The sequence below is a fragment of the Natrix helvetica genome (genome assembly GCF_964273705.1).
Source record: "Natrix helvetica genome assembly, chromosome: 8".
In the NCBI taxonomy this organism is placed as follows: domain Eukaryota; kingdom Metazoa; phylum Chordata; class Lepidosauria; order Squamata; family Natricidae; genus Natrix; species Natrix helvetica.
The window spans coordinates 25,647,125-25,657,663 of record NC_138559.1 but is presented as its reverse complement, the minus strand read 5'-3'; positions in this window follow the sequence as shown (position 1 = coordinate 25,657,663).

Below are 10,539 nucleotides of genomic sequence, written 5' to 3'. Positions count from 1 at the left end.
TGCTGGTTACCTGGATTCTGGCACGCATGTGTGCGCAAAGACCAGCTGGCCAGTGCGCATGTGCATTCCTGGGAACTCCTCTCGCACTCATGAAGAGCACCTGGAAGCTTGAAGAGCAATGGGGGATGGCTCTGCATCACGGTTGTAGGGTTTCCTGCTTGAGCAGGGGGTTGGACTAGAAGACCTCTACGGTCCCTTCCAGTTCTGCTGTTCTCTTCTTCTGTAATCATTCAGACTCAAGGCTGGTCTGGAAGTAATTTGCCTTATTAAAACTAGAAAGCCGATTCCTTTCCGAGCAGATGGAGAATTTTGAAGACTGGGAGCAGCTCCTGGCCATCTTCCCAGGTGGGCTTGTTATTTTGGAGGCTGATGGACAGAACAGGAAGTGCCAAGTGGGTAGGACAAACGGGGGCATTTCTCCAAGGGAAGGAAACGGCGTCTCTCTCTCAGAAATGGGCTGACATTTTAATGGAACGCAGAGGCTCCGACTCATCACTTGTCCTATTTGCATTTTTAAACAATTTTAAAAAAAAGTTTGATAAGGGTTCAGGCAAGTTGAAGCACTGAAATCAGTCTGGTACTGTGAATTTTATCGAAACATTACGTATGCACCAGAAAGTGGATTGCACGCAATGCAAGCTTCAAGCTGCCCCACAGGCAGGGGTGAAATTCAGCCAGTTCGGACAGGTTCTGGAGAACCGGTAGCAGAAATTTTGAGTAGTTCAGAGAACCGGCCAATGGTGAAACTCATTTTTTTTTTTACTACCGGTCCTGTGGGCGTGGCTTGGTGGGCATGGTAGGGAAAGGATACTGCAAAATCCCCATTCCCTCCCCACTTTGGGGCCAGCCAGAGGTGGTATTTGCCGGTTCTCCATACTACTCAAAATTTCTGCTACCGGTTCTCCAGAACCTGTCAGAACCTGTTGAATTTCACCCTTGGCTGGCCCCGGAGTGTGGAGGGAATGGAGATTTTACAGTATCCTTCCCCTGGAGTGGGGTGGAAATGGGGATTTTGCAGTATCCTTCCCCTGCCATGCCCAGCAAGCCACGCCCACAGAACCGGTAGTTAAAATAATTGAATTTCACCACTGCCCACAGGGTCCTCTGGTCTTGCCTATTTTTGGAAGTGGGGGGGGGGGCACTTATGTCTCCAGATGGGCCTCTGTCTGGCAGGGGCAAATGCCAGGCTGCCCTTCTTGAATCTGGCAAAACAAAAACCAGAAATCTCTTCGCCTCTTTTCTGACTAAGCAATTTGATAGAAGGTCATAAGGTGCTGTGAACTGCAGAGCATGAGTAGATGCCTTTGAATCATTTCCTTTTCGGTTGGAAAAGGGACTATCATACCCATGGTCAGGGTCAGAAGTGGGTTCCTACCGGTTCGGCCCGGTTCGGCTTAGTAGGGAGCAACTCGGCCACCCATGCACCCGAACTGGTTCGATTCTCAGCGTCGCCATCTTGATTTTGGGTTCTGCGGATGCTCAGAACAATTTCCATTGCAGAAATGTTACCCCCCCCCCTTTTAAATGTTCTGCTCATGCACAGACCTTTTTAGGTGTAAATGTGCACACACACCGAGCACTACCGAACCAGCAGTAATGCTGGTAGCAACCTACCCTTGGTCAAGGTGGGCTTTTTTTTTGCCACTACGTTTTCCCTGGGTAGAGAGTTGGCGATTTTCAGCAGCAGGTGATTGGAAAGAGAGAGAGAAAAAGGAGGGAGAAAATAATGGCTTGAGAGGCGAGATCATTTGCAGGGCACATCTGACATCTAGTGGCCACTTTAGGGAAAAGCAGCCCCATCTCTCTCTCTTTAAATCTTCTGAAATAAGATAGAAGATGGGGTAGAACAGGTAGCCCTCCTCGATTTACGACCGTAATGGTGTCTTATCCGTCATGGTCACGAGAGTCATAAAATGTATCAATCACATGACCAATCTAATTTTATGACTGGTTTTTTTCCTTGGTATGTTGGGACATGGTGGCTCAGTGGCTAAGACCCTGAGCTTGTCGATCAGAAAGGTCGGCAGTTTGGGGGTTCAAATCCCTAGCACCGCGTAATGGAGTAGGCTCCCGTGACTTGTCCCACTTCTGCCAACCTAGCAGTTCGAAAGCAGGTAAAAATTGCAAGTAGAAAAATAGGAACCACCTTTGGTGGGAAGGGAACAGCGTTCCGTGCGCCTTCGGTGTTGAGTCATGCCAGCCACATGACCACGGAGACGTCTTCGGACACCAGCATGTTTCTGGGGTGGCTGACAAAATGGTGTTGAGATAGATGGGTTTTCAGACATTCTTTTTGGGGAGGAGGGCTTTGTGATTGAGATGCCCATTCCTGTGTAAGAATGTGTCCTTTAATATTTTAACGGCAGTTGCCAGATCCCTATGGGGTCATGTGGGGGTCCTAGCTCCACAGGCAAAAGTGGAAATGCAAATCCTAAGTGTTTGTCTCCGCTAATCTTGTCAGTCTTGGCTTGGCTGAGTGTGTTGTTTATTTGGAGTCTCTGTGCTTATAAATAGATTGGCCCAGTCTTTCCGAATGGATACAAAATCTCCCTTCCTAAAGGCTGTTTTCCAATGCCAAGAAGACTCTGGCTGCTTTCTACCTTTGTTGAGATTTTTCGTTGGGGGAAATAGTCTGTCCTGCCTCTTTTTAATATTAAGAATAAAGAATATTTTAATCTCTGGAAGGAGGGGAGATTCCCTACCAGTAATTAAGGGAAAGCGGTGGTTTTAAAGTGACAGATGTTAAACCAATGGTTTGGTATCGAGAGCATCACTTGAACGCCATCGGTGTTGACAACGTCAGTCAATTGCAAAAGGCAGCTTTGCTTGGAACTGCTTACATCCTGCAAGGAGACCTCTAACACCATCAAACAAGAACACCTGTCTACCTGAGGTCCTTGGGAAGGTGGATAGGTGGGGGGGGAAATCCCAATTGCAGTCTAAACACCTTGTGGGGACAATTGTCATTATCACATAATAATTGTTGTTGTTAGTTGCAAAGTCATGTCCAACCCATCATGACCCCATGGACAACGTTCCTCCAGGCCTTCCTCTCCTCTCCATCCTCTGGAGGTATTTAAGCTCATGCCGGCTGCTTTGGTGACTCCATCCATCCATTTCATTCTCTGTCATCCCCATCTTCTTCTGCCCTCCATCGTTCCCAGCATGAGGCTCTTCTCCAGTGAGTCCTTCCTTCTCAGTAGGTGGCCAAAGTATTGTGAGTTTCCTCTTCAGGATCTGGCCTTCTAAAGAGCAGTCAGGGTTGATCTCCTCTAGGACTGACCGGTTTGATGGCCTTGCAGTCCAAGGGACTCAAAGGAGTCTTCTCCAGCACCAGAGTTCAAAGGCCTCCATTCTTTGGTGCTCAGCCTTTCTTACGGTCCAACTTTCACAGCCATCCATGGCAACTGGGAAAACCATAGTAATATAACATAATAATAAATATAACCATAGCAATAATAGCAGTAGCATTATTATTATTATTACTATTATTTAAAAGAGTGAATCTAACAAAGAAGAAATAGTAGATATGTTAAAAAAAGAATTAAAGGATGGGATGCAAATAGTGAATTGTGAATAATAAAAAGGGATTGCAAATGTCATAAACATTACCATTTTCCAATAGAGCATTAATTATGTACAATTATAAATTGCATAACTTCATGAGGAAATCCCTCCCTCCCGAAACCCCTATTAAGCTTTAAACGAAAGATACCTGATTATCACAGGATAAATCACTAACTGAAATTATGAACTATAATGGATTAAATCAGCGCTGAAAACCTAATTATCCGTAAAAGTGAGATATTGACTTCCCCTATGTAGAAAAATCTAAATTTGGGGTACGGTGCAAACCCGTGGAATAAATCATAACTTCGGAATGATTTCTAATCAGAACTGAATTTTGTATCGGGTTTCCTTGTTATATACACCATGATGGTGATTTACAGTTTTTTTCTCCTTGTAGTCATTTAAAAAAAATATATAATTGAGATGGCATTGATAGCAATTTTAGAAGCTGCTCAGCATTGTTAAGAGAAAGAATAGCTTAGGCCGGTGATGGCAAACCTTTTTGGCACCAAGTGACCAAACTGGAACATGCGTGTATTTGCACACGCCGGAATGCCGGAAAATGGAAATCCAGCTGGCCAGCAGGCACATACCTGTTTTCAGGCCGTTTTTCAGGCTGTTTGTGATGTATTCTTTTGGGCTGTAGAAGATCTTCATAGCTTCTGAAGAAGTTCTTGAGGAACTTTCACATTTTCAGGGTGCAAAGTTTCCACTCACACCATCATTGGTTTTTTTTTCTTGCCCTCTAACAGTGATTTCAGTGCCTCAGACCTCAATCACATTGACCGAAGGAAGCTGTGCTCGTTCTTAATATATCTTTTTGAGTTTTTATTGCACTATTTTAGTTCCTAATAAAATTGCACAGACATCAGAGGCATTTTTAAGACACTTGTTTTGTAAAAGTCTTCCTTTCAGAACAATCATTCATGTTTTTCCATTACCCAGGTCGTTACAACACAAAAGACTAATGGGCACACAGCCAGTACCTCAGCCACACAGGATGTTGCAAAACAGCCGACTAATCTGCATTCATCAACTCCATCAACTAATCAAGATGTAACAACACAGCCAACCAACCCGCTTACAGCAACAAAGCCAGCACTCCACACAGCCCCACCAAGATTTATAGAAAGACGGCAGCTCTGATCACGCTTTGCTCGCACAAGCACGAAGCCAAAGGCGCCAGCCTGAAGATGGCGAATGGGACCTCATCGAAATGTCGCCAAGATACTCTCAATCTTACATGCAAAAGACCCAAATACGCCAAGACCTACACACACACACACACACACACACACTGCTAACACATGCCACTACTTCTGAAACAAAATGTTCTTTTGAAATAACTTTCCTGGAGTTAAAACAATTTACCCAAGTGAACATTTTCAATGCTTTGCGAACTGCTAAGAAACAGAATTTGAATGAATGTTACTGAGCAGCAACAGAACGTTGGGTGAGTGTGTGTGTGTGTATGTGTGTTCTAATGTTTTGACATTGATCCTTGTTAGCATGAATAATGAATTAGCACTTTTGGAGACCATATGTCTCTTTAGATTCAGAGAGACCGAGCATGCTGTCTTTAAATATATTGGAATGTTTTTATCACGGTTTTGGTAAATTATGTAATAATCCATGCGACACTTTTAAGTCACGGCAACTTGAGTTGTGTGTCTTGACCTGTTCGCTGAGGAAGAAAAGTTTGTAATGTTCCATGGGTTTTAACCGTTTTTTTACGATGATTTTTCCAAGTGCCCTTAACCAAGATCCATATCTGAATTGTGTCAAGCCAAAATAATAATTTTTCTCTGTTCATTTTCCCCTGGAGCGCCTGTTCGGTGTCTCTGTACATGCGCAAGGGGCTGTTGGGTAGAAGGAAGCAAGGGAGATTTCAGGGCTACTGTGCCAGACTGGAGGGGAGCTCAGGATGTATGCGGGGAATGGGGGGAACGGGACAGTTTTGGAAAAACTTATGAGAAAGTGATGTTCCGATAAAGGAGAATATTTGTAGCTCAGGGTTGACATGGGGGGGGGGGTGTCCTTGGTGCTCTCTGAGCTTGCTTGTTTTCTTTCAGATGCTTCATTACCTAACCAGGTAACACCATCAGTGCTAGAAGGGAGGGGGGTTGCAGAATGGAGGGAGGAGAAGGGGAGGAGGAGAAGGAGGAAGAGGGGTGGAGGAGGAAGAAGATGAGGAAGTTGGAGAGGTGTGGGAGTCCTTCGTGTTCTCTGAACTTGATTGTTTTCTTGCAGACTTTTCATGACTCAACTAGGGAACATCTTCAGTGTTAGAAGGGAGTGGGGTTTGCAGAGAGGAGGAGGAGGAGGAGGGGGAAGAAGAGGAGGAAGTTGGAGGGGTGTGGAGTCCTTGGTGCTCTCTGAGCTTGGTTGTTTTCTTACAGACATTTCATGGACCAAACTAGGTAACCTCATCAGTGCTAATCAGTAGTCACTGGCACTGATGATGTTACCTAGTTGGGTCATGAAACATCTGCAAGAAAACAACCAAGCTTCGGAGAGCACCGACGATCCCTCGTAGGAAAGTCTTTCGAACTGCTAGGTTGGCAGAAGCTGAGACAAGTAATGGGAGCTCACTCTGTTACATGGCGCTAGGGATTCGAACTGCTGAACTGCCGACCTTTCTGGCTCCGCATCTTAGCCACTGAGCCACTGCGTCCTTTAGAGAGCACCAAGGACTCCTCAAAATGATGTTCCTACCTTTCACCAGCAGAGAGCAGTGTTGCCCTACTGAAAAATCCAGAAGAAGACAAGCCATAAAAACTTGGAGTCCTACAGAAAAGAGTGTCACACATCCTATTCCAGCACTATTCGCACACGCTCCCAGAAATCCAGCTGCAACATAGTTTCCCTCCCATTTCCCTTCCTTCCTTCCTCCCTCCCCTCCCTCCCATCTTTCTTCCTCCCTCCCTTCCTTCTTTCCTCCCTCCCTCCCTCCCTCCCATCTTCCTTCCTTCCTTCCATCCATCCATCCTTCCTTCTTCCCTCTCCCCCTCCCATCTTCCTTCTTTCTTTCCTCCCTCCCTCCCATAAAAAGAGGCTGATTGACTCTTTCCAATTCTGTTTGAGCCCCCCCCCCCTTTTCTGGTACTTTGGGCTGTTTATTTACTTTATTGCATCCCGTTCGGGGATGACTTTGAAATGAAAGACGAGACGAGCCTGGCTATCAATAGAAAGCTGAAGGAGATTAGCAGTGCCTTCGTGCTCTCGGAAGAGGAGGGGGGATGGCTAGGGGAACCCTCTGCGCTGTGCCCCATGGGCCTCCTTTCCCAGCGTCCAGGAAAAGGTGGGCAGAGACCCTGGGGGGAAGTTGTTAATCAGCCCCTATTTGAGATTTCACAGCCTGCATCCTCAAACCTGCGTTCTAATTCCCTCCTCTGGTGCAAGATTTACACTTTCAATTTTACGTCTCGTCGGTTAATGGGCCATTACTGTCAGTGGGATCAGCAGCAAAGAAGTTAAATTTGGCTGGATTTATGATGAAGAGGCAGCCCAAGGCACAACAAGGGAAGCCCAAGGAAGCCGAGGGGAGAACCCGGATGACAAATGAGCCTGGGAGATGTTGGGCCAAGAACAAAGAAGAGGAACCGAGGGAGTTCCCCAGGAGGGGAGGGTCCTGCCAAGGACATTTCCTTCTGGGGTTGGGGGAGACATTGCTTCAGGGGGCCAGCTCCCCCAGGACCTCCGAAGAGAAGGAGGGGGGAGGGCTTTGGATCTGAAATGGAATCCTAGCTTCCTACAAATGAAGCCATTCCTGGATTCTCAAGGAGGGAGAGGAGCTGGTGATGGAGGCCCCAGGGGGAAAAACCTATGATTCCCCTGGAATAAATGCATTGCGCTTGATACAAGGAGATCAGGGGTGAGATTGAAAAATTTCAGCAATGGGTTCACTGCCCCATTGCTGGGTGGGCGTGGCCATGGGGGCGTGACTTAGTCAGCTTCCTGCACCACGGTGGTGGGTGTTCTCGCTCTCTCCGGGCTCTGGAAGTATTCTTCGAGCCTCCGGGAGGGTGAAAACGGCCTCCCCAGGATCCGGAAGCTGCAAACGAAAGCTTGGTGTTGTCTGTTTCCTGACTTCTGGTACTTCTGGTAGCCCCATTTTGTGCCCTCCCAGAGCCGCTGTGTGGGCCCTGCACCTACCTGGCATGATGAATGGGCCGCGTGGCGACTCCTGGGAGGGGAGGGGTGGGGTGGGCGGGGTCAGCCGGTCCTTATTACTATTGGTTCGGCGAACCAGATTAAAATTAACATCCGGTTTGCCTGAACCAGTTCGAACCGGCTGAATCCTTTTGAAACAAACAACCTGGGAGAAATTGACAGCCAAACAGGGTGACTTGGACCAGTTCAAAATCCAATGTCCATGTCCACATCTGGGTGGTCAGTGGTGAACGTGGGGAGAATTTCCCCTTATTTAGTAAGCCCACCCAGCCCCTCTGCATAGCCCATCACCCAGGGTCTTGTGCACACCGAGAGAAGAGCTCATTCATGCTAAGCAGGTTGAATGTGTTGTGTGAATGTAACCCTGGATAACCAAGGAGGTGAAGGAAAGGGAGACAAGGCAGGGAGATGGAGGTGGAAGGGTTTTTCTTCTTGTTGTTGTTTTCTTTCCCCCAACAATAGAGTAATTTGTTTTTGGTGATTCTCACACTGTAGGAACAAAAGCTGCAAAATGAAGATTTAGGAAGAGGTCAGATTGAGGGCTAAAGGATAGGATAGAATAACAGAGCTGGAAGGGACCTTGGAGGTCTTCTAGTCCAACCCCCTGCCTAGGCAGGAAACTCTACACCACTTCAGACAAATGGATATCCAACATCTTCTTTAAAACATCCAATGTTGGAGCATTCACAACTTCTGGAGGCAACTTCTGTTCCACTGATTAATTGTTCTGACTGTCAGGAAGTTTCTCCTCAGTTCTAAGTTGCTTCTCTCCTTGATTAGTTTCCATCCATTGCTTCTTGTCCTGCCCTCAGGTGCCTTGGAGAATAGCTTGACTGCCTCTTCTTTGTGGCAGCCCTTGAGAGATCAGAAGACTGCTCTCATGTCTCCCCTAGTCCTTCTAGGTGGGGCCCAGATGGTGGGGTCCTTGAACCCTCCCTCCAAAGAGAAAATAAAGAGGGGGGAGCAAAGTCACTTTTCGTGTCATCGAACGCTGCAGGGCTGGAGAAAAAATAAAATAAAATTTTAAAACACCCACCCACCCTAATCTCACCATCACCCTACATGTTCCGCTTCTTTGCCTTTTTTATTCTTAAAGGAAAGAAACAATCCGAGATAAATGACAATTAATTCGCTCCAACGGCCTAGCCGAGATAGATTCTTTCCAATTAGCATTATCCACCCTCCCCCCCTTTCCCTTTCCCTCCCCAGAAATTTCTGGTGTTTCGCTATCGATGGAGTTCTGGAAGATCAGCCCCGTCTGTTCTGGGCATTGGGCAGAACGATGTGCCAAGGCTCAGGCCATCCATCACTGCTGGATTCAAACGGGTTGATAACAAAAAAAAAACTCAACCCAGGATTCTTCGCTGCTGGAGATTTATCTTTGGGGAAGGCGTTCTATAAAAAGGAAGACAGAATCTTGCTTGCTGGCCTCCGCTCTGTTTGGCATCATTATGGTAGCAGGGATAATAACAGAATCACAGAATAACAGAGCCGGAAGGGACCTTGGAGGTCTTCTAGTCCAACCCCCCCTGCTGAAGCAGGAGGCCACGTACCATTTCAGGCAAATGGCTGTCCAGTCTCTTTTTAAAAATCTCCAGTGACGGAGCACTCACGACTTCTGGTGGCAAGCTGTTCCACTGGTTTATTGTCCTCACTGTTAGGAAGTTTCTCCTTAAGTCCAGGGTTGCTTCTCTGCTTGATTGGTTTCCACCCGTTGCTTCTTCTTCCTGTTTTTGGACTTCCGGAACTTCCGGGAGGCCCATTTTTCAGCCCCCCCCGGGCCTCCGCACGGCCCCTACACTTACCTGGCGACTCCTGGGAGGGGAGGGGTAGGGTGGATGGGGCCAGCCAGTCCGTGCAAATACCGGTTCGGCGAACCAGATGTAAAATTAACTTCCGGTTCACTCGAACCGATCCAAACCAGCTGAATCCCACTCCTGGACCGAACATCTGGCTGACGGCCTGAGCAGCTATCATCTTCCTTCCATGATGCCTACCTACAGGAATCTTTTCATGAATGGAGCAGGAGAAGCTGCCAAATGAGCATGTAAAAGGGGGGGAGGGTTTTGCGGGGGAAGGGGGAGGGAGAGGTTTGCAACAAGTTTGACAAGGCGCATTCTCAGGAATAGGAGGCTAGCCTCCAAACGACAGATACGGCTGGGTGGAATAACTCGTGTTAAACAGGGTGACAAACAGCTTGGTAGGCTGACAGTTGCTATATTTATTCTATGCAAATGGGCCTGGGTGTTAATTTATTTAATTAGAAGATGTGCCTGGGTGCCACAAGAGGTGGCTGTAGATCTTGGCCAGAGAGTGAAAAATATTTCCTCCCTGGAGGACACCAAGGAGATCGTGGGGGGAAGAACAATTCTCACTTTCTTCCTCTCTCTTTTGCTCAGATTGGGGGGGGGGTGTGTTGAAGTGGGGGAGGGATAGCCAGGACTGTAGAAGGCAGAGATCGAATGCCAAACTATCTTGCCAAGTTATGCAAATGCCCTCAAAAACAACAGAATGAAATTTAAGGGAAACTAATGCCAAACACTCTCCTTACAGACCGGGCAGACAGTCAGGGGTAGGAGGGTCCCAGGTTTGAGGAACTGCCCTTGTGAAAAAGCTTTGGAAGAAAAACCATCGGGGATTGTCAACTCAGCTCCAGTCGGTGGCGTGATGGGGCGACAAAAGAAAAAAAAAGAAAAAAGAAAAAGAAAGAACGGCAAAGGCGATTTTAGGTGGCATCAAGAGGAGGCAATTTCCAAATGATAGAAAGCATAATTCCTCTTTATTTGACTTTGATCA